The sequence below is a fragment of the Monodelphis domestica genome, chromosome 1, assembly GCF_027887165.1.
Source record: "Monodelphis domestica isolate mMonDom1 chromosome 1, mMonDom1.pri, whole genome shotgun sequence".
Taxonomy (NCBI): domain Eukaryota; kingdom Metazoa; phylum Chordata; class Mammalia; order Didelphimorphia; family Didelphidae; genus Monodelphis; species Monodelphis domestica.
Window position 1 is genome coordinate 200,381,496 of NC_077227.1, and position 23,840 is coordinate 200,405,335.

A 23,840-nucleotide genomic window follows, 5' to 3' on the forward strand; every position below is an offset into this window, starting at 1 on the left:
TTCTTTGTTAGAAAGTCCTCTCATAAGATAGTAATATAGTACATCTGTCACTTAAATAAGATTTTTAAATATATAAGTACAGCTCTAAAGATTATACTGAACCTAACTAATGTTCATTACTATTTTGATATCAGATCCATCTGCAATGCAAAAAATGAGAGAATAATTACAAAAACAAATTCTCTCCCCTGGGGTGACAAGTAAGTTATATTAAAGCATTTTGGAGAATATTTGGTAAACATTCAATCCTCAGGATCCATTAACTTCAACTTTTTTATGCAACAGATGACTGGACCCCAGGGCAGAAAGGAATCCAACAGCCTGAGAGGAAATGGCATGAAATCTTGAAAGTAAAAGCTGATGAGATCTTGGGGAGAAAAAGAGGGGAAAAATCAGTGGTTTTGGAAAAATGATTATAGTTTCTTATGATTAATGAGTTTGGAGACTTAAGTTATCATATTAATCTTTGGAAATAAAGTGTTCCTGGATTCTAAGTTTGGAAAGATACACAAATTCTACACAGATGAGTAATTCCTTTTTTTTAGTCCCTGGTCATTGTTAATCTGCCATTGACAATTGCTGACAATGCAATATTACAGTGTCTCTTTTTAGAAAATTGGAACTTTGAAAGTTGGAATATCTTCCTAATATTTTGGGGAAACTGGACAACAATAAAATATTAATACCTCTCTGTCAATTCTTTGGTGATGATTTTGAGGCTCTAAGCAAATAGATATAGATACCTTTCATGCATATATAGAGCATATATACATATATTCATAGGTGTGTGTTTTATTTCATGATAAATCCTTCATGAACCAATTCAAATCTAAATTCCTCCAGCAAACCTTTCTAATTACATAATTATGATCCCAATTTCTCCTATTCCTTCTATTACAAAGGCAGAATTTTGTAAGACAGAGATTTGGTTTTGAATTTGGGCGATATAGATTCAAATCCAGCTTTTGACCTTGAACAAGTCTCCTTCCTTTCTTCCTTCCTTTTTTGTTTTAAAACCCTTACCTTCTGTCTTAGTATCAATTTTAAAAAGAAAAGAAGCAAGTGTGAGTTTTAAAATAGTGTGGCAGGGGAACTGCATCCTCCAGTGTCCCCCCCTGCACATGGGATTGGTCTTGAATGATCCCATGAGGTGAAGGTCAGAAGAAAATGTCTCAGGAATGGGGAATAGATTTTTGTTGTTTAGTCATTTTTCAGTTGTATCCAACTCTTTATGACCCCTTTTGGGGTTCTCTTAGCATAGTAACTGGAAAGGTTTTCCATTTCCTTCTCCAGCTCATTTTACAGATGAGAAAACTGAGGCAAACAGGATTAATTGACTTGCCCAAGGTTACATAATGAGTAAGTGTCTGAGGGCAGATTTAACTCAGGAAAAGGAGTTTTCCCAAATCCAAACCCAGAGATCTATTCACATAGCCAGTATAAAAACAGAGAAGTGGGGACTGAAGCACTGTGTATAAAGAACAGGAAACCAATTATGTGAATTGCAGAGTACGTAGGGGGAATATATTGTCCATTGAGTCTGGAAAGATACTAGGGCAAGGTTGTGAAGGGTTTTAAAGGTCTTCCTGTTTGTTTTAGATTTTATATTTTATCCTAGAAACAATAAGAACTTGCAGGAGTTTACTGAATAAGGCAGTGATGAGTAGACCTTCACCTTAGGAAAATCACTGGAGAGAAATTTAAATCAGGGATACCAATTATATATATATTTATAGATATATAAATATATATATTTATATTTATAGCTAGTCTGCTATAAATAGGCAAGAGTTGGTAAGAACCTGAGCTGAGATGGTAATTCTATGAGAAGAGAAAAGGGATTGGATGCAACAGATTTTATAAAGATAGGATTAAGAAGATTTGCCAATTTACTTGATATATGGAGTAAGAAAGCAGGAACAGTTAAAGGTAATGTCAAACTTTGAACCTCAGAGACAAGAAAGATGTAGACTTTGAGGACAAGGCTTTAGTTCTTTGAAATCAAGAAATTACGTTCCTTATTATTCACCATCCACAATTCTTTGCACTATCTTGAGGCCATGAGTATGGAATGGAGCAGAATGGACAGGAATGAGATTTAGAAGAAACTTTGGCTATAGCAGGTAAAATGCCCTTTTGGTTCATAGGTAAAATGAGATCAAATGCCCCTCTCCTCAGTTTCATTTTTGTCTTTGAATTTCCAGTACTAAGGATAGTGCCTAGAACTGACTAAGACAAAATAAATAGTGAAAGATTAAGTCTCTTTGCAAATCGTTCACAGGATTCTAAACAGAGTCATTCTAAACTATTGTCTTAAAAAAAAAAAACTCTTACCTTGCACCTTAGAATCAATACTGTGCATTAGTTTCAAAGGAGAACAATAAGGATTAGGCAATTAGAGTTAAGTGACTTGATCAAGTTCACACAGTTAGAAAGTGTCTGAGGCCATATTTGAACCCAGGATCGCCCATCTCCAGGCCTAGCTCTCAGTCCATTGAGCAACCTAACTGCACATTTCCCTCCCCACAATTGCCTTTCTACATCACTCTGATGTTCATATATTTCAACATCAAATTAAAAAAATATTTTTATCGTACAAATTGATGATTCAACAACAAAAACTTTATAATAATGGAGTTAAGCTTTGCCAGTCCCTACAAGTATAGAACTGAATGAGTAAATTAACTTAGGTAGAATTGTCATTTTTATTATATTTTGTTGGTCTACCCTTTGAGTAATTAATATTTTTCCAGTTGTTTAAATCTGAACTTTATTTGTGTGAAGAGTGCTTTGTAATTGTGTTCATATGATTCCTGGGTTTGTCTTGGCAAGTAGAATCTTACATAATTTATTTTGTCGAGTATTTTTAAATGGATTTTCTCTTCCTATCTCTTTCCGCTGAATTTTGTTGGTAATATATAGAAATGCTGATGATTTATGTGGATTTATTTTGTAGCTTACAACTTTACTAAAGTTATTATTTCAACTAGTTTTTTAGTTGATTGTCTAGGATTCTCTATTTATATCATTATATCATCTGCAAAGAGTAATACTTTAGTTTCCTAATTGTCTATTTAAATTCTTTCAATTCTTTTTGTCTTTCTTATTTCTGAAGCCACTATTTCTAATACAATATTAAATAATAGTGGTGATAATAGGCATCCTTGCTTCACTACTGATCTTACTGGGAAGGCTTCTAACTTATTCCCATTGCAGATGATACTTGCTGTTTGATGGTTTTAGGTAGATATTATTTATCATTTTAAGAAATGACCCATTTATTGCTATGCTTACAAGAGTTTTTAATAGGAATGTGTATAGTATTTTGTTAAAGGCATTTTCTACATTTATTGAAATAATCATGTGATTTCTGTTAGTTTGGTTATTGATATGGCCAATTATCCTGACAGTTTTCCTAATATTAAATAAGCCCTGCATTCTTGGTATGAATCCCACTGGTCATAGTGAATGATCATTCCAATAATTTGCTGTAGTCTCTTTGCTAACATTTTATTTAAATTTTTTGCATTCATATTCATTAATGAAATTGGCCTACAATTTTCTTTGGTTTTGCTCTTCTTGGCTTAGGTTACAGGGCCATATTCGTCTCATAAAAAGAATTTGGTAGGATTTCTTCTCTGCCTATTTTACAAATAGTTTATATAGTATTCATATGTTTTTTAGTATTTAATAAAATTAACTTTTGAATCCATCTGGCCTCAGATTTTTTCTTAGGGAGTTTATTGAGTATTTGATCAATTTCTTTTTCTGAGATGGGATTATTTAAGCATTCTACTTACTCTTCTGTTAATCTAGGTAATTTATATATTTTAAACATCCATCAATTTCATTTAGATTGTCATATTTATTGACATAATTGGGCAAAATAGATCTTAAAAATTGCTTTAATTTTCTATTCATTGGTGTTAAGTTCACCCTTTTCATTTTTGATTCTGAATATTTGATTCTCTTCTTTATTTTTTAAAATTTAAATTAACAAATGCTCTATTTTGTTTTTTATTTTTCATAAAAAATAATTCCTAGTCTTATTTATTAGTTCAAAGGCTCTCTTACTTTCAATTTTTTAAATTTCTCCTTTGATTTTTAAGATTTCCAATTTAGTCTTTAAATTAGGGGGTTTTAATTTGTTCTTTTTTTAGCTTTTTATTTGCATGCCCAATTCATTGATCTGCATTTTCTCTTTTTATTGATAAGCATTTAGAGATATAAATTTTCCCCTAAGTACTACTTTGGCTACATTCCATATATTTTGTTATATTGTCTCCTTATTTTCACTGTCCTTAAAGAAACTATTGATTACTTAAAATATGTTCTCTGACCCACTCTTTTTTTTTCTCATTAGATTATTTAGTTTCCAATAATTTTTTTATTTGTCTTTCATGGACCCTTCTTGATTATAATTTTTATTGCAGTATGATCTGAAAAGGATAGATTTGTTATTTCTTCTTTTTCCACATTTGGTTGTAAAGTTTTTATATCCTAATACATGGTCAATTTTTGTGTATGGATCAAGTACTACTGAAAGAAGGCATATTCCTTTTGATTCCCATTCAATTTTCTCCAGAGATTTATTAGTTTTAACTTTCCTAAAATTTCATTCACTTCCTTTACTTTTTTCTTGTTTATTATTTGGTTTGATTTTTCTAGTTCTGAAATGGGGAAGTTAAGGTCCCCTATTAGTATATTTTTTCTGTTTATTTCCTCCTGTTGCTCATTTAATTTCTCCCTTAAAAATATGGAAGCCATACAATTTGGTGCATATATGTTTAGTAGTGACATTATTTCATTGTCTGTAATACTTTTTTAGTAAGATGTAATTTCCTTTCTTACTTCTTTTAATCAGATATATTTTTGCTTTAGCTTTGTCTGAGATCATGATTACTATTCCTGCTTTTTTTATTTCAGATGATGCACAATAAATCCTGCTCCTACCCTTTACCTTTACTCTGTGTATGTCACACTGCCTCAAATATCTTTCTTGTAAAAAACATATCATAGGATTCTGATTTTTAATACACTCCTATCAGCTTCCATTTTATGGATGAATTCATCCCAATCATATTTATGATTATGATTATCAACTGTGCATACCCCTCCATCTTATTTTCCCCCTTTGATCCTGCTTTTTCTCCTTTTGCTCTGTCCTTCCTCACAGGTGTTTTGCTTTTAAATATCAACTCATAATTCCCCTTCCCTTCTTTCACCCCCATCTTATTCTCCTCCTTCACTTCCCTATAATGTAAAACAGGATTCTATACTCAAATGAGTATTTTTGTTATTCCTTCTCTGATCCAGTTACAATGAAAGTAAGGTTTGAAAGATCCAGGTTTTTCTACTCAAAAAGATTAGTAAAAGCAGAAATCTGTTGTACAGGTTTCTCCCAAGCTAAGAGAGCAAGATGGCTACCCTCAGTCCTGGAGATCTCACTGACTAATGTATGTTTATCAACAAAATGTTTAATGCTGTTTACTAACAAGGATTGGGTGAAGGAGGAGGGCCAAAGAGGTCCCTAGTCTATAATAACCCACAAACTAAGAGGCTTTCACAAGTCTGTATTCTGAATCTTCCAAGCTATCTGCACCCTAACCTGACTATGCTATTACCCCAAAATACCACTGTCCTAGCTTCCCTAGTCTATAGCCTCTCCAAAATCAGTTTTCGGTAAAAGTAATAGATCAAGTTGGCTTGATAAGTGGTTGGTGACCAAATGGTATGATAACCAAGGCTACAGGCTAGTGCCTGTGAAGGCTAGAGTAATCAGGTCAGTCAGGCCAAGTTGGTTTTCTTCTTCAGATTCTCACAGGTAGAATTAAAACTAGATCTGGAACAGGCTGGAATATCTCAGGAATGGATAGGAACAAAAAGCAGGATTACACAGAGAACAACAAGCAGGATCAGAGAGAGATCAAAGTCTAGAAGCTATGAACATCTCTCACTGCTCCCCCGCTGATCCTTAAGGCTGGTAGTTCACTCATAGAAGTCTCTCAGAATTCCGAAAGAGCCAGGAATATTCTTTCAGCTTCGGCTTAGACTCTTCTCTTTACTCCCTTTTCTTTTTGGACCTCTTCTCCTTGCATTCCAGCAAAGATCTTATATTTTTCACCCTGCAACTGTTTGCACTTTACTTTATCTCTCAGGTTTAAGCATTGTTGGTCACCACCCTCATCTTCCTCTCCACTGTAATAGTTTGTCATGCCTCTTTAGATGAGATAATTTGTCCCATTCCCTTCTCCCTTCCCTTATCTCTCAGTTCAGTTCTTTTTTCACCCCTTGAATTTTTGCATAGCATATCATACTAATCAGTTTATTCTAGAACCTTCTGTATATATATGTACATATATATATACTCCTTTTAATTTCTGTAATGCTGATTAAAATATTAAGAATTATTAAAAAAAAACATTTTTCCACATAGGAATAATGTACAGCTTTACCTTATTGGATCCTTTAAATTTTATCTTTCTCATTTACCTTTTTAGGCTTCTTTTGACTCTTGTGTTTGGACATCAACTTTTCTGTTTAGGTTTGTTCTTTTCATCAGGAATGCTAGGAATGTCATTATTTTAAATGAACATTTTTCCCCTAAAAGAATATGTTCAGTTTTGCTGGATAGGTAATTCTGGGTTATAACCTACATCTTTCACTTGCAGGAATATCATAATCTCCAACATCAGTCTTGTCAGATAAGACACCACCAACAATCTGTCTCTTTGTTGTACCCAGGAAGAATAGCCTGGTTCTGCAAAACTGAGGTGTACATAGACATCCTGGGTTGCAACTTCTCCTATATAGTCTATATGACCTTAGGATCAATTTCCTTCCATGGTCAACCTAGGTATATGGACAACTCTAGATAGGCAACACAGTGCCTCCATAAGACACATCCAAAACTAGAACTACCGAATCATCTGTGGATTGAATTCAATATAGACATAGATATGGAATCCTTTGGTAAAGGCTTATTAATGACATAATTGGATGTGAACTAAACTCATGAAAAATTATAATATTTGTAACCCTTATGGCTAAATATGAAACCAGATTGACCTTTAGGAGATGGAATAATTAAGTAATCTTCATTGGGAAATTTGGATCTTTGTCAAAAAAATAAACAAACTTTGTCTAAGTCCAGACTCTCCTGGGAAGTAATCAAGAAAGTGGGGGTGAACAGAGACTTTATCTGTCACCTGAATGAGGAATAAGATAGGTTTATTTGGTCCACCCTAGACATATTGATCGTGTAAACTTTTAGTGGTCTTGGCAACTCTATAAGATATTTATAGAGAAGACATCAGTTTGCTTTGATAGAGGAAATGTCTTTATCTAGGACTTCTCTATATCAATGGGATCAGAGATCCAGACCTTATATATGCCCCTAGTTGGCCCCAGAGGACAGAACTTAGAGCAACAAGAACAGGCAAATTTAAATGTGACCTAAAGGAAATGATTCCCTAACAATGAATTATCCTAAAGTCAAAGGGCTGCCTCAGTGGATTTCTCCCTTAACAGAGATATCCAAACAAAGACTGGATGACTACTTGTCAGACATGTGGGAAAATAAGAGGATTCAACCTGGGGTCCATGGATGTTCTCTTAACACCCATTGCCTGGTCCTTTACCACTCTTCTGGCTTGGAACCAAAACCTCAGGAATGATTCTAAGATGGAAGGTAAGAATTTTTAAAAAGAAAGGGTAAAAAAAGACAATAGTATATAGAGTTCTGTGAATTATTTGCAAAGAGATTCAATTCATCACTATCTAGGATTTGTCTACTCAGTTCCACGCACAGTCATCCCACTGATTATGAATGGGGTAAAAAAGTGCATCTTTATTTCAACATAAGTGGTTTCCTTTATTTTCTTATATCTTTTATTTTATTCATTTAAAAACCTTATTCTGAGGGGAAGTTAGGGCTTGGTTAGATAGTGGATAGAGTTCCACACCTGGAGACAGGAGTCCTGGATTCAAATGTGACCTCAGATATTTCTTAGCTATGTGATTCTGGGCAAGTAATTAACCCTGATTGCCTAGCCCTTGCTACTCTTCTGTCTTAGAGTTGATACTAAGACAGATGGTAAAGGTTTAAAATAAATAAAACTTTATTTTGAGAAAGGGTTCGCAGGTTTCAGCAAACTATTATCATTTACATTCACATACACACCTACATTAAGAACCTTTATTGTAAAGATGGTTGTTTTTTGTTTTTCAGATATGCTTTGGAGTAAGTGATCATTGAGGTTCCTTCCAACTCATGAATTCTATGAAAGATTCATTTCAACCCAGCCACCCCACCTGCCCCCACCAAGATCCTATTAGGTTCAGCAAAAGGGGGTCCTATGTTGAACCAAAGAATAGCTCCCTGCAGAGCCAACCAAAAGGTTTAGTGCTGCCCATAAAATCTGAATGCTAACCAGGCCAGCACTGGCATCTCCCCTGGGGCCCTCCTGAAAATAAACTCAGAAGTATGCTGGCACAGAAAGAAGATAAAGACAGAAAACCTTTGTTCTTTGAGTTGTGATGTGCTTTGAGGACAAACACACATACTTGCTGCAAAGCCATAGAGTCTGAACTTTTTTATATGGCTCTGTCTGGGATTTTATATTGAAAATTTGGAGTCTTCATCCATCTTGATGCCGAATAGGGTAAAAGAGGATCAGAATGTCTGACAAGAGCCCATCTCATCATTCATTGGTCCTTTAGTTGTGACTTTTGTACTTAGAGTTGGATCTAAAACCTTTTTTAAGATTAACCTCATGGTATATTCTGTGGCCCAGGCTCTTAATAATGGATAAATTTTTTACAGAATTTCTCCTAAACCAGATCACTCTTCCCTCCACTTTTTTATTGTATATTGAAAATAGTGCAAGATTTGGAGTTAAAGGATCAAAGTTTTAATCCTTATTTTTCCATATGCAACCAATATACCATTGGGCAAATGCCCTGACTCACCTGGGTCTAGTTTCCTGATCTATGAAAAGGAAGGAGTTGCATTAGATGAATTTTTAAATCCCTTCCAATTCTAAATCTATGAGTACATTATTCTTTCTCTCCCAATCATTCACTGTTATCCATTCATTCAACTTAAACAAACAGGTAGATTTAAGCATAGCATTTAAAATAAGACAAAATCAGTGCTGAGCAAGATATAAAAATAGACTAAGGTATAATATGTGCTATGAAATTTACTTTAAAATATTAGAGTCAATTTTTTAATTAAGAATTAAAATTCCTTTGAAGTCTCTTGAGATTTTATTCTAGTCATAGTTGATGGTTTAAGGAAGAGATCTCAATAAAAAAATCAATCTTTGAAAGCTATAAAAGTTTCACATGTTGACTATTGGGCAGCTAGACAATACAGTAAATGATAGAGTATGACTTGGTGTCAGGAAGACCCGAGTTTGAATCTTCTCTCAGGCACTTACTGGCTGTGTCACTTGAACCATTCAGTTTCCTCAGATGTAAAATGGGAATCATAGAACCTACTTCATAGTATTGTTTAGAGGATCAAATGAGATAACAGATATAAAATTCTTTGTGATCTTTAAAGTGCTAGATAAAATGATTTTGTTGGTGGAGAAGGAAATGGCAAACCACTCCAGTATCTTTGCCAAGATAAACAATGTTATTATTGTTATTTCAATATTGTGAAGATTGGATTTAGCTATCTCCTGATTGTAACAATAAAGGTACTTAGCTCTTCCTTTATTGTGAAGCTAGAATTGTAAGCTACAATCTATTTTTAGATTTTAATCTACAAAAGGTGATATCTTAGTATTTGAAGTACATCTACCCATTTTAACCACAAAAAGGTGTTAAGTAACTACAAAATGTGAACTAACCAAAAGATGTGCTAAGTAACCCAAAAAGATATAATCTAACCAGAGAAGGTGAGAACTAAAGAGTGGGCAGTCCTGGAGAAAAGCGTCTGCTGTGATTAGTAGATGTGAAAATTTAGGGGAGGTGATACAAGACAAAAAGATCTTTAAAAAGAGGATGAAAGGCCAGAAGAGGACATTCGGATTTGAATTCAGACATTAGGACATTCAGAGATTCAAGTGATATTGGATTCGAGTTGGAGGCTCTGAATCAGAGGAGAGACTGGAAGACAGACCCTTAAGGAGTTACCAGAAGACAGACACCCAGACTTCTTTTTTAGACTGTCACTGTTGGTGAGTGAAAGACTGACTTAGTGATCGTGCTTTTCTCTTCCCCTGGCTGGGGCTTAGAAATTCTAACTGATATCAGAAGGAGCCAGAGTTCTCTCTCTCTCTCTCACTCTCTCTCTCTCACTCTCTCTCTCTCTCTCTCTCTCTCTCTCTCTCTCTCTCTCTCTCTCTCTCTCTCTCTCTCTCCTTAATATTTTCCTTCTATTGTAAATATTGTAAATAAACTACCATAAATTCCATTTACTTTGGTAATTCATTTTGGGGTTTAGAAATTAAATCCCTGGTGACCACCTAATTAACATATTTCAGATTCCAACCACAATTAATTTTAATAATATGTAATGCATAAAGGGAAAAGATCATTTCCAAGGATCCAGGAGACCTAAGTTCTAGTCTTTTTTTTTAACCTTATAAGAACTCATTATTGAAAGTACTTTATTAGGTCATTAACATAGCAATGAATGTGTTAATTACATGATTCTTTTTTTTTTTTTTAATTTTTATTTGGTCATTTCCAAACACTATTCGTTGGAAACAAAGATCATTTTCTTTTCTTCCCTCCCCCCTCCCACCACCTCTCCCATAGCCCACGCACAATTCCATTGGGTATCACATGTGTTCTTGATTTAAACCCATTTCCATGTTGTTAGTATTTGCATTAGAGTGTTCATTTAGAGTCTCTCCTCATTCATGCCCCTTCAACCCCTATAGTCAAGCAGTTGCTTATCTTCGGTGTTTTTACTCCCACAGTTTATCCTCTGCTTGTGGATAGTGTTTTTTAGATCCCTGCAGATTGTTCAGGGACATTGCATCGCCACAAATGGAGAAGTCCATTACCTTCGATTGTACCACAATGTATCAGTCTCTGTGTACAATGTTTGCCTGGTTCTGCTCCTTTCGCTCTGCATCACTTCCTGGAGGTTGTTCCAGTCTCTATGGAATTCCTCCACTTTACTATTCCTTTGAGCACAATAGTATTCCATCACCAACATATACCACAATTTGTTCAGCCATTCCCCAATTGAAGGGCATCCCCTCATTTTCCAATTTTTGGCCACCACAAAGAGTGCAGCTATGAATATTCTTGTACAAGTCTTTCTGATTATCTCTTTGGGGTACAGACCCAGCAGTGCTATGGCTGGATCAAAGGGTAGACATTCTTTTATCACCCTTTGGGCATAGTTCCAAATTGCCCTCCAGAATGGTTGGATCAATTCACAACTCCACCAGCAAAGAATTAGTGTTCCAACTTTGCCACATCCCCTCCAACATTCATTACTTTCCATAGCTGTCGTGTTAGCCAATCTGCTAGGTGTGAGGTGATACCTCAGAGTTGTTTTGATTTGCATCTCTCTGATTATAAGAGATGTAGAACACTTTTTCATGTGCTTATTAATAGTTTTGATTTCTTTGGCTGAGAACTTCTATTTCTATACTTTCTAGTATTTTCAATGGGAATGGGTATTGTATTTTATCAAAGGCTTTTTCTTCATCTATTGAGGTAATCATGTGATTTTTGTTGGTTTGCTTGTTAATATGGTCAATTATGTGGATGGTTTTCCTAATATTGAACCATCCTTGCATTCCTGGTATGAATCCTGCCTGGTCATAGTGGATGACCCTTGTGATGACTTGCTGGAGTCTTTTTGCTAGTATCCTATTTAAGATTTTTGTGTCTATATTCATTAGGGAGATTGGTATATAGTTTTCTTTCTCTGTTTTTGACCTGCCTGGCTTTGGGATCAGTACCATGTTTGTGTCATAGAATGAATTTGGTAGAACTCCTTCTTGGCCTATTCTGCCAAATAGTTTGTTTAATATTGGGATTAGTTGTTCTTTGAATGTTTGATAGAATTCATTTGTGAATCCATCTGGACCTGTGGATTTTTTCTTAGGGAGTTCGTTGATGGCTTGTTCAATTTCTTTTTCTGAAATGGTATTGTTAAGGTAATTTATTTCTTCCTCTTTTAGTCTAGGCAATTTATATTTTTGTAAGTATTCATCCATATCACCTAGATTGCCATATTTGTTGCCATATAATTGGGCATAGTAGTTTTTAATGATTGCCTTAATTTCCTCTTCATTAGAGGTGAGGTCTCCTTTTTCATCTTGGATACTGTCAATTTGGTTTATTTCTTTCCTTTTTTTAATTAGACTGACTAGTACTTTGTCTATTTTATTTGTTTTTTCAAAGTACCAGCTTCTAGTCTTATTTATTAAATCAATAGTTCTTTGACTTTCAATTTTATTAATTTCTCCTTTGAGTTTTAGGATCTCTAATTTAGTCTTCATCTGAGGATTTTTAATTTGTTCACTTTCTAATTTTTTAATTTGCATGCCCAATTCATTGATCTCTGCCCTTCTTAATTTGTTAATATATGAATCAAAGATATAAATTTCCCCCTGAGTACTGCTTTGGCTGCATCCCATAGGTTTTGAAAGGATGTCTCATCATTGTCATTTTCTTCAATGAAGTTATTCATTTTTTCTATGATTTGTTCTTTAACTAACTGGTTTTGGAGAATCATATTGTTTAATTTCCAATTAATTTTTGATTTACCTCTCCATGTTCCCTTACTAATTATTATTTTCATTGCACTGTGATCTGAGAAAGTTGCATTTATTATTTCTGCTCTTTTGCACTTCTTTGCAATGTTTTTATGCTCTAATACATGGTCAATTTTTGTGAATGTACCATGTGCTGCAGAAAAGAAGGTATATTCCTTTTTGTCCCTATTTATTTTTCTCCACATGTCTATTAACTCTAATTTTAATAAGATTTCATTCACTTCTCTCCTTCTTTCTTATTTATTTTTTGGTTTGATTTATCTAGTTTGGATAGAGGAAGGTTTAGATCTCCCACTAGTATAGTTTTTCTATTTATTTCATCCTTGAGTTCCTCTAGTTTCTCCTTTAGAAATTTGGATGCTATGCCATTTGGTGCATACATGTTGAGTACAGAGATTTCCTCACTGTCTATACTGCCTTTTATCAGGATGTAATTACCTTCCTTATCTCTTTTAACTAGATTTATTTTTACTTTGGCTTTGTCGGATATTATGATTGCAACTCCTGCCTTCTTTTTGTCAGTTGATGCCCAATAGATTTGGCTCCACCCTCTTACTTTCACCCTATGTGTGTCTACCTTTCTCATATGTGTTTCTTGTAGACAGCATATGGTAAGGTTTTGGACTCTAATCCACTCTGCTATTTGCTTGCGTTTTATGGGTGAGTTCATTCCATTCACATTCAGAGTAATGATTAGTAGCTGTGTATTTCCCAGCATTTTGATTTCTGCTCCTTTTCCTGCCTTTTCTTCTTTCACTATTTCCTTCTACACCAATGTTTGCTTTTGAACAGTCCCCCTTGTTCCCACCCTTATTTTATTTCCCTTTCTACCCCCTCTCTATTTATCCCCCCCTTATTTTCCCTATAGTCTTTCTAAAATTAACACCCCACTCCCTCCCTCTCTTGTACTGCTTCCCTCCCCACCAGACCATTTATTACCCTTCTACTCCCCTATAGGGTGCAAATCTATTCTCTGCCCCCAATGGATTGGATTGTTTTTCCCTCTTTGAGTCACTTTCAAATCACGTAAAAGTTGAGTATTTCCTGTCTCCAACCTCTTTACCCTTCCAGTGTACTGATGTTCTTCCCCCTCCCACCATGAGCTTCTTTATGACATATAAATTTATCCCCATTTGTTTCTTTTCCCATTTCTTTTAATATTAACCTATTTTAAAGCTCTAGTTATATATATATGCATACTTATGCATATATATTTTTGCATCCATATATCTATATACCTATTTATGTCTTGTCCTTTCATCCTATACAGTTTGTTGCTGTTCCCTCTAAGTATACTTCTTTTTGCTGCCCATCTAATAACAACAGTTTTTAAGAGTTACCAATGACCTCTTTTCTTATAGGGATACATATCATTTTAACTTATTGAGTCTCTTAAAAATTTTTTTTTGTTTTTCTTTTTTCCCCTCTTTTTTAATTACCTTTTGATGATTCTCTTGAGTTCTGTGCTTGGACATCAAATTTTCTGTTCAGGTCTGGTCTTTTCTTTACGAATTCTTGGAATTCTTCTATTTTGTTGAATGACCATACTTTCCCCTGTAAGAATATAGTTAGTTTTGCTGGGTAGTTGATTCTTGGTTGTAGACCTAGTTCCCTTGCTTTCCAGAATATCGTATTCCATGCCTTTCTTTATTTCAGTGTGGATGCAGCCAGATCCTGAGTTATCCTCACTGTGGTTCCTTGGTATCTGAATGACTTCTTCTTGGCAGCTTGTAATATCTTTTCTTTGGTCTGATAGTTCTTGAATTTGGCTATAACATTCCTGGGTGTTGTCAGTTGGGGAGTAAGTACAGGAGGTGATCTGTGGATTCTATCAATCTTCACTTTTCCCTCTTTTTCAAGGATTTCGGGGCAGTTTTCTTTAATAATTTCCTGTAATATAATATCCAGGCTTTTTCTTTTGTCATGGTCTTCTGGTAGGCCAATAATTCTTAAATTGTCTCTCCTTGAACGATTTTCTAAATCCTCTGTTTTGTGAATCAGGTGCTTCATATTTTCCTCAATTTTTTCATTCTTTTGGTTTTGTTTTATAGAGTCCTGCTGCCTTGTGAGGTCACTCGATTCTAATTGTTGTATTCTGGTTCTTAAAGACTGGATTTCATCCTTAGTTTTTTGGTCTCCCTTTTCCTTTTGGTCGGATTTTCTTTGGAGGTCATCTTTCATCTTCTTCACCTCATCTTTCATCTGCTTTGCCTCATTTTCCAGCTAGTTGATTTTGGTTTTCAAGACACTATTTTCTGTTTCTAGATGACTTATCTTAGTTTTTAAGTTCTTTTCCCAATTGTCTTTAGCCTCTCTTAATTGTGTTTTGAATTGCATTTTGAGTTCTTCCAAAGCCTGTATCCAATTCGCTGGGATTTCTGATTTTTCCTTTGCTGATCCCTCCCCCTCTGTTTCATTCGCTCTTTGCTCATTACCTGTGCAGAAGCTGTCTATTGTAATTTCTTTCTTCTTTTTCTGTTGTTTTCTCGAGTTTACCCCTTTTTTGCTCCCCGTATTTGGCTATGATCTTGCTCCTCTCATTTTGTTTTGGTTTTGGGGCTGTCAGTCTCCCCTCTTTGAGCTTTGTCAGATCTCTTGGTACAGTCTCTAGGGGAGGAATGTTAGCTTCCCTGTCCTCTGGAGGCTTTTGATTGGATTGAGTTCAAGTGGGTTGGGCTGTATGTGTTATGACGCTCTGAGGCTCTGAAGATTCCTGGAAGGCTGGGCCACCCAGGCTCTCTCCAGTTCTCTCCAGCTGCTTCTCTGCTGTCTACAAGTGCCTTTGCCAGCCTCCCTAAACTCTGAGGAGTTCTGATTGAATTAGGTTCAACTGGATTGATCTGGTTGTGCCCCGAGGCAAAGGTGAGGCTGGAGCCAGATGGAGGGACCCAGCCACGGCCCTGTCTCTCCCTGGCTTCCTCCCTGCTGTCCAAGCTGGATGCTCGGAGCCCGGTGCCCCGCTGCTCACAAGGTAGACCCTTCAAATCAGCACCTTTGCCCGCTCAGAGGTTCCCGCTGCTGCCGCAGGCTCAGTGCTCTGGGTTGTGGGGGAGGGGTCCTGGGACCTACCCTCTGCCTTCCCCTTAGCCCTGAGTATTCTCGGATTCCGGCTTTTGGGGGGTGCACCTTTTGATTTGAGTCCAGAAGGAGGGTTGCCCGCTTCTGTCTTGTTGTTCAGCTTGGATTTCGGTGCCCTTGGAGCATTCAGTCTGTATCAGTAAGGAAGGGTCTTCCATGAGGTCTGAACTTTTGCTGCTTGCTAAGCCGCCATCTTGACTCCGCCCTAAGTTCTAGTCTTGAATCTGCTATTAATTTGTTCCTTGACCTTGATTTAGTCCCTTCATTTCCCTTGGTTTCCATTTCTTCATTTGTAATTAGAAATGCTATCAAAGATTCCTTTCTTCTCTATGACATATCTACTTCAAGTCAGTATGGTACAGTGTATAAATATTAGAGTCAGGAAGAATTGGGTTTGAATCCTGCCTTTGATACTTATTATCTGTGATGCCATGAACAATCCTTTAACTTCCTTGAGCCTCAATTTCCTCATTTGTAAAGAGGATATGATACTGATCACCTCATAGGGTCACTGGAAGTCTACAAAGTGCTATGCCAAAGTTGGTTATTTCAATTGTTAATGACATCACAATAATCTCACATTGATAGAGTTCTTTGATCACATGGAAAGAAAGAGCCAGGAAGTCATAAGAATTATTATCCACATTTTTCTTGATGAAGAAATCAAGATGTCAAATTATTTGGCTACTCAAGAATACACAGATAGCAAGTAGATTCATGGTCTGAACCTCTGGCTTTTATCAGAATCCAATACTCTTTGTACTATATAACAGAAATAAGACAATTAACATTTCTCTCTGACTATTCTTTTCCATCTATATGAGGGAGGTTGGTGACCATCTACAGAAGAGTGGAGGTTGATCTTATGCACTCAGTTTGCCTTCCTAATAAAATCTCAAGCCTTTTGAAGGCAGGAAATTAATTTTAAGTATAAAACTCAATCCACAGAGCATGCTCTGAAGTCTGTTTTAGAAGACTTATGAGATGCTTCAAAGTCCCCTAACTGGCTGTAGAGCTAGAGCATCCAACTCTCATTTTCCCCTTCTTTTCTGACTTTGAATCATAATGGAACTATTTTGAGTTTTCTCCTAAGAAGTGAATGAGGAAAGGGGGTGGTTTACCCTTTACTCTATTCCAGATTCCATGAAGCTAGAAATACACACCATCTAAAGCACATCTAAGCTTACCTAGGCAAGCCTGAGCCTGAATTTGAATAGCCTCTTTTGTATTTGTTCTTTCCTGATATTAAGTGGATATTTGTCCTGAGATGAATATGTCCAGTCCTGCATGTGACCTTGTAAGTTTGAGAGGTCTAAGGATCTTAGGGGCCAGTGAATGAAACTGGTTAACAACAGGGGAAATTTCTGCAATAGTGTAGCTATTGATACACATTTTAGTTCAAATCATGACCAAATAGCAATAAAACAGTGTACCCTTTGACCCAGAAATATCACTACTAGATCTGCATCTAAAAGAAATCAAAGAAAAAGGAAAAGGTTTGATATGTATAAAAATATTGATAGTAGCTCTTTTGTGATGGTAAAGAATTGGAAATTTAAGGAAAGCAAATCATTTGGGGCTTCAAAGTTGTGGCCTAGGATGTTATAAGAAATGATGAGAAGGATGGTTTCAGAAAAACCTGAGATGATTCATATGAATTGATGCCAAGTGAATTGAGCAGAACCAGAAGAAAATGTTTACACAAAATCAGCAATATTGTAATTATGATGATCAACTGTGTGAGACTTAGATACTCTGATCAACATAATTATTGAAAATAATCCCAAATGACTTAGGTTGAAAAATTTTGTTCACCTCCAGAGAGAGAACACTGAGTAAAAATTGAAGTATTTTTCCACTTTACATTTCTTGCAACATGGATGATATGGAAATATGTTTTGCATGATTTCACATGTATAATTGATATCATATTGCTTACCTTCTCAGCAGGCTAGAAGGAGGGAGAAAATTTGGAACTCAAAATTTTTTTAAATTAATATTAAAAAATAAATAAATTGGAAAAAGAGGGGGAGAAACATTAAGCAGCAGGTATATACTGGGAATTGTTTGGGCAGTATGGAGTCAAAATGAAATCTAAAATATTTAAAATAATCAGTCCTACAAACAACTCTTTGTACTAAAAGGGTGTAAGTATTTACCTTCCAGAAGTAGGTATGACTTAAGTTACTGAATTCTATTTAATTCATTCTTTTCATTTGTACTTTGCCTTTTGTGTCTAGCAGACATTTTGTATATAGTCAATATTTATCCCATAACTGATCCATATAGTACAGAATACTTGTTTAACTCTTCCTTTTGAAACTTAATAAATGAAACTAAATGCAAGCTTTAAATAATTTGTACGTAGGTAACCAGATAGGAATTTGACAAAACAAATAATAGGAAGAAAAGAAGCCCAATTTTTCTTATTAGAGGCCAGACTCCCATAGGAATGGTCCTAGTCCAAATTGCATGCTGGGATCCAGAGAAGTTGATCCCTTAGTAGAAAGAAGAGTGTGGCACAGTATCCTAGCCTTTTGGGTCTCACAGGAATTCTGCATTTTTGCTATATCTTTGTCCCCAGACATCAAGCAGAGTGCCTTGTTCCAAGACCAACATCATTCAGGTAGTCTTTATCATAATGCTACCTTTGTTACTTACAAATTAATACAAATCACACTTAATTACAAATTAATTAATTTAATTAATTTGTTAATTACAAATCACACTTCTTTGAGCTCTAAATGTATAATTATTCCAGAATGTATTTTTTTCTCTTTTCCTGAAAGCCTCATGAAACAGCTAAGGCTAACCAAGCCTCAACCTGCTTATATATACTTATATACTTATCCTCTCCTTATTTTCATGTGATGAAACTAAGACCTGAAGAAGTGAAGGGATTATTTTCCAGTTTACTTATAATACTATTTGTTTCAGACTCAGTTGTTCTGAGCCTTCTATTAATGCCCCTTCTGTAGACTGAAATCAAGCTATCCAGGAGTTGGGCAATACATGTTGTAAGCATAAATACTGCTAAGCTGTTGTAATTCCTGGTTCTCTACCATTGTCAGCAGCTTATTCCCTTCTACTTGCTTGGCTCCATGGGCGTACTGGCTCTAGGTCCCTGATTCTCTATGTGCAATAGGGGAAGACTAATATGTATCTGTTTCCCAAGAGAGTTTGTTAATGAGTATTTGTAAAGGGCTTTAAAGTGCCATATAAGTACTGAATGGCATTATTCTTTTCTAGGGTTCTCATGGCCCTGATAAAGGATAGAGGCTCCCTCTCTCCCCAAGGAGACATTTCCCAGCCCCTTTTCTTTTGTTCCCAAAGAAAGATGTCGCATCTAAAAACTATGAAATAACAGCCCTGAGATCCTGTGACATCCTGATCCATTTCATTATTCATCATCAATTCAAAGGACCCATTTTAGGCTAAGAATCACCTACCAGCTCTGAGACTGTCCCCCACAAGCCAAATATGAGGCTGCAGTGGTATTACCGGCAAAGGAGTGATCACATTAAAAGCTATATTCAGTTAGCTGGAGCAAGAGGCTTTCAGCAAGGCAACAAGGACCTGAGAGTGATGGGCTAACTGTACTGCTCTATTGGACTTAACTGATTCTCTCTTGTTCCTTACCTGAAGTTCCATGTGATTGACAGTGATGAATGTGATAGATGAGCCACTATGCCTGGGTAAGCTAAGAGATGGGACTCTTAAACCATTAGCCAGGAGATGGACTGCTAAGTCCTAAGCCTTATATTTATGAGTAGGTTAGGGTAAGCTTTCTTCCCTGCAAATACCTTTTGTCCTTTAATATATATAACAAATATTTTTAAATAAAAATTTATAAAATAAATACATTTAAATAAGTGTATATAATAAATACCTTTAAATAAAAATTTATATAATAAATAACTTTAAATAAAAACATAATAAATGCCTTTAAAATGGGGAGAATGTTTATCATCATGTGACTCAATCCAATTCAACAAACATTTATTAAACATCTCCTGTGTGCCAAGGAGTTGCTATCCTCAAGAATTTTTATTCTACTGTATAAGGTTCAAAAGGAAAATTGCTCCATCACTACAAGTCTCCTACTGAACATAAAGAAGGAAGAGCAGAGAAGAAAGCCAAAACTAATTCCTTTCCTCCCAACTTAGAGTCCTGATTCAGTCTTTGACTCTTGCCTAAATTTTATGTTCAGTTGAGAGTCCACAACTCCTCAGACCTGTTGGGGGGTCAGTGTCCATCCAATGGGTGGATGAGAACAATATGTTCTGAGATTCTTGAAAGTGGCTGAAGTAGACACTGGAAAGAACTTAGAGTTTGGTCAGATGTTGAAGAGGTCAAGGTTATCCATTGTATACCAGGCTATCACCAGTCATCCTGACTTTTGTCTTGCCACTGAACTTCAATGTCTGGAAGAAAAATTGAGGCTGAAGACATTGTGCAACTCTGCCTCACTTAAATCTAATTCATATGTAAGTCATCACCAGTGATGTCACTGGTGCTCTTTGAAATGAAGGATGAACAACAAAATCATAGGCATGCACATGCATGTATTCATGTGTACATGTGTATATATATAATACACCACATAAAATATATGTATGCACAGTCTTTAATGTATAAGGCTGAATGTATGATTATATACACATATACACACATTGATGTATATAATTACAAATGAACTTATATACATACATAGATATAGATATACACAGACATATATTTGGATCAAATCTATACTTTCAAGTTTATGGATCTCCCCTCTATCTTCCACTGCAGATTAGATTCTGAAATTTATAATCTTAGAGAGTCATTTTGGGCACTAAAAGCTTAAGAGTTATTTTGTGTCAGAGAGGCAGGACTTCCTAAATGAAGCTAGTTCTCTATCCACTATCCTATTTTGTCTCTCACATATATATTCTACATAATGTATGTATGTACACCCATGTATGCATATATACATGCATGTGTAATGACAAATTCTTGAGAGGAAATATTTCTTAATTTTAAATTAATTTATTAAATGACTAGTCAAGACATCTTAGGCTGGTCAGTTTTCTCTCTTTACCATTCAAAATCAAAAAGGACTTCTCTTCTGGAGTGGATGTACATATAACACTTGTAAGCTCATCACTCAGTTCCTTCCATTGACTTCCCAAGATAGCTCTGTCAACTAGAAAAAACCACAGAACTATTAAATAGTCAAAATCACTCTTTAATCAAGGGAAAAGGGGTTAGCGCTACTAATGCGACAACAGAGCTGCTTCCCAACACTGCACAGAGTCAAGACGCCCTGGTCACCAGCCCCTGGGAGTGCCACTGACTCAGGATGGACTCTGGGGAACAAAAGAACTTGGGGAACATATATACCCTTTGGGAAATCCAGGGGCAGGGAAAGATGATTGACATCACTATGACTACAAGGAAAATGGGAGTGTTCAAACTACACTGACAAGATACAATCAAGCTAGGGAAAAGAATCAAGCTAGAAGCTAGGGTGCAAGAGAAGGGGCTGCTTACAAAGTTACTAAAGGATGGTTCATGCCCACATCTGACCTTCCTGAGAAAGGTTCTAATACAATAGAGGATGCTACCTAAAACAAAGAATGTCCTTAACATATGCTTATCTCACCCAACCAGAATTATCATTTCCCTTCAGGGTAGATTCCTCAGGGAACAGGGAGCAAGGACAAGCTTTTGGGGTCTCCAATCTACAAGCTAAATCTAAAATTGGGGTTCATCAGATCCCACTAGGCCACAAGTTTGGGATTCCTAAATTCCATGTTGACAGCTCTAATTGGTCAATAGCCAGCCATTGAGGAGGTAGACTTAGAGACCTCAACCCCTTCTTTATTATGTCATGAAAAAGAGGATGTGTTCTTGCAGAGATCTGGAAGATGCCAACACATTCTGTCATATGGCCAGAAAACCACTCTACTTTAAGTCAGTTCAACACGGAATCCTAGTCTACTCAGTATTTCAACTGGGTCAGGATTCACCATGACTAGCTAGTCTTTTAACAAAGAAAAAAAACACAACTCCCATTGCCTAGCCGTTACCACTCTTCTGCCTTAGAACCAATACACAGGATTGACTCTAAGAAAGAAGGCAAGAGTTTAAAAAAAAATTAAAAATGCACTGTATAACCAGTGGAATTAGTCCAGAAGGGGGAAGGGAAGAGGAGAGGAAGACAGCATGAATCATGTAATCATGGAAACATATTTTTAAGAAAATAAAATAAAAATTATATTTAAAAAAAGACAAAAATCATATAAAAATTAAAATTAGGTCTCAATAATAAAAATGTTATATTTTAGGAGATTTATCATTAGAAATCAAAGAATAAAGAGGATACAAAATAAAGACCTCGTGCCTGTGGCTGATTAGCCATTTCAAAATCCTCACTCACCACCATCACTTTGCTGACAGGAAGCAAAAGAGGCCCAACATTACTGTCCACTCAATATTTATCCCCGGTCTACAGGACGTACATAATGACAGGAAATCAGTGGGCTCCTGGGAAATGTAGTTCTTTTTTTATGGTAACATATTTTCAATTATACAATCCCAACCCATTTTTATAGCCTGGGGGGAGAAAGTAGATGTAGTCTCAGCTTAGAATCAGGCTGAGTTTGAGAAGGTTAAAAGGAAAAATCATTTCACAAAAATATAACAATTCAAAATTAACTTTCTACCTGTGTCTATACAAGTTTGTACATGTATATCACCATATATATATGAAGCAATACATGTATATGTGTGTACACACATGTTCAATATAAGTATGTAGATATTCAGAAGGTAGAGTACTTTGTGTATTCCCCAAGAATGGGCACTTATTAGCCACTCCCTTCATTATATCTGTGTATATGATTATGTAATCATATACAGCTTTGTAATGTCCTTTAATTCTTTCATGTATGCCAGTCCCTTCCCTTTCCAATAAAACTATAAGTTCTTTGAAGATAAGAACAATGTCTATGTTTACTTATGTTAAAGCACCCTGCACAGTGCCAAGTATCAATATCTATTCATCTGGGATTGAATAAATCTGCTTTAATTTTATATCTGTTTAGCTAATCAAAGGCCACATAAGGGGAAAACAATTAAGCAGAATTGGAGGCAGAACCTGAGTCCCTTTCCAGCTTGCCTCTGGCTCTATCACCCCTAGCTTTGAATAGCTCTAGTGCTTCACCTCTAAGAAAATTGCCAGTCCTGTACATGAAATATGGCATTATGGTAACAATGGAAGGCACAGGTCTGGTAGAAAATGAAGGTCTGAGTGTATATGAAAAGTATCTCATTCTCATACCTGAGTCCTAAAAGCAATAGTATAAGTCCATAGGAAAAATATTTCCATTTCTGCTTTCTCTTCCAACTCCTTTTCCATCTTTTCCTAGTTCTTCTGTTTGTTCTTCCCTTCCTCCTCCTTCTAATCTTCGTATTCTTTTTCTTTTCCTTCACTTCCTCTTTCCTCTTCTCTGTCAATTAAACCATCCCAATTCCCAATGAAATTCACTAGGCATTAAAAAAAAAAACAGGCTTGCTTGACTTCTTCTTACAGAACCAGAATAAAATTGAGGAAAAAAGAAACAGAGAAGGAATGAAGTTTAGTCCTAGACCGCTCTTCATTTATGCTCAATTGTCATGGTTTTTAGATTCTTTGGTCCTAGTTCTCAGAGCACTTCAGTATTTACATTTTGGTGAAAAAGTGGGGATCTGGTGCTGTTATCATCCTATTCAAATTCTGGGCCTCAAAAAGTTGAATGTATTTTAGGCTTTGTACTATCCTCCAATGTTTGGGGATGGCATTCTTTCCTAATTCCAGATTCACTTTGCCTCCCTTATCTCCCATCCCTAAAATGTTCCTTTGTTACCCCTGAATCCCATTCAAACTCCTATACTTCACAATGTAAATCAAGTCCCCTTGTGTTCATAAGAAGCCTCCCCATATTCCTCCAGCCTGCACCAGTATTCTTCTTCTCTCAATTT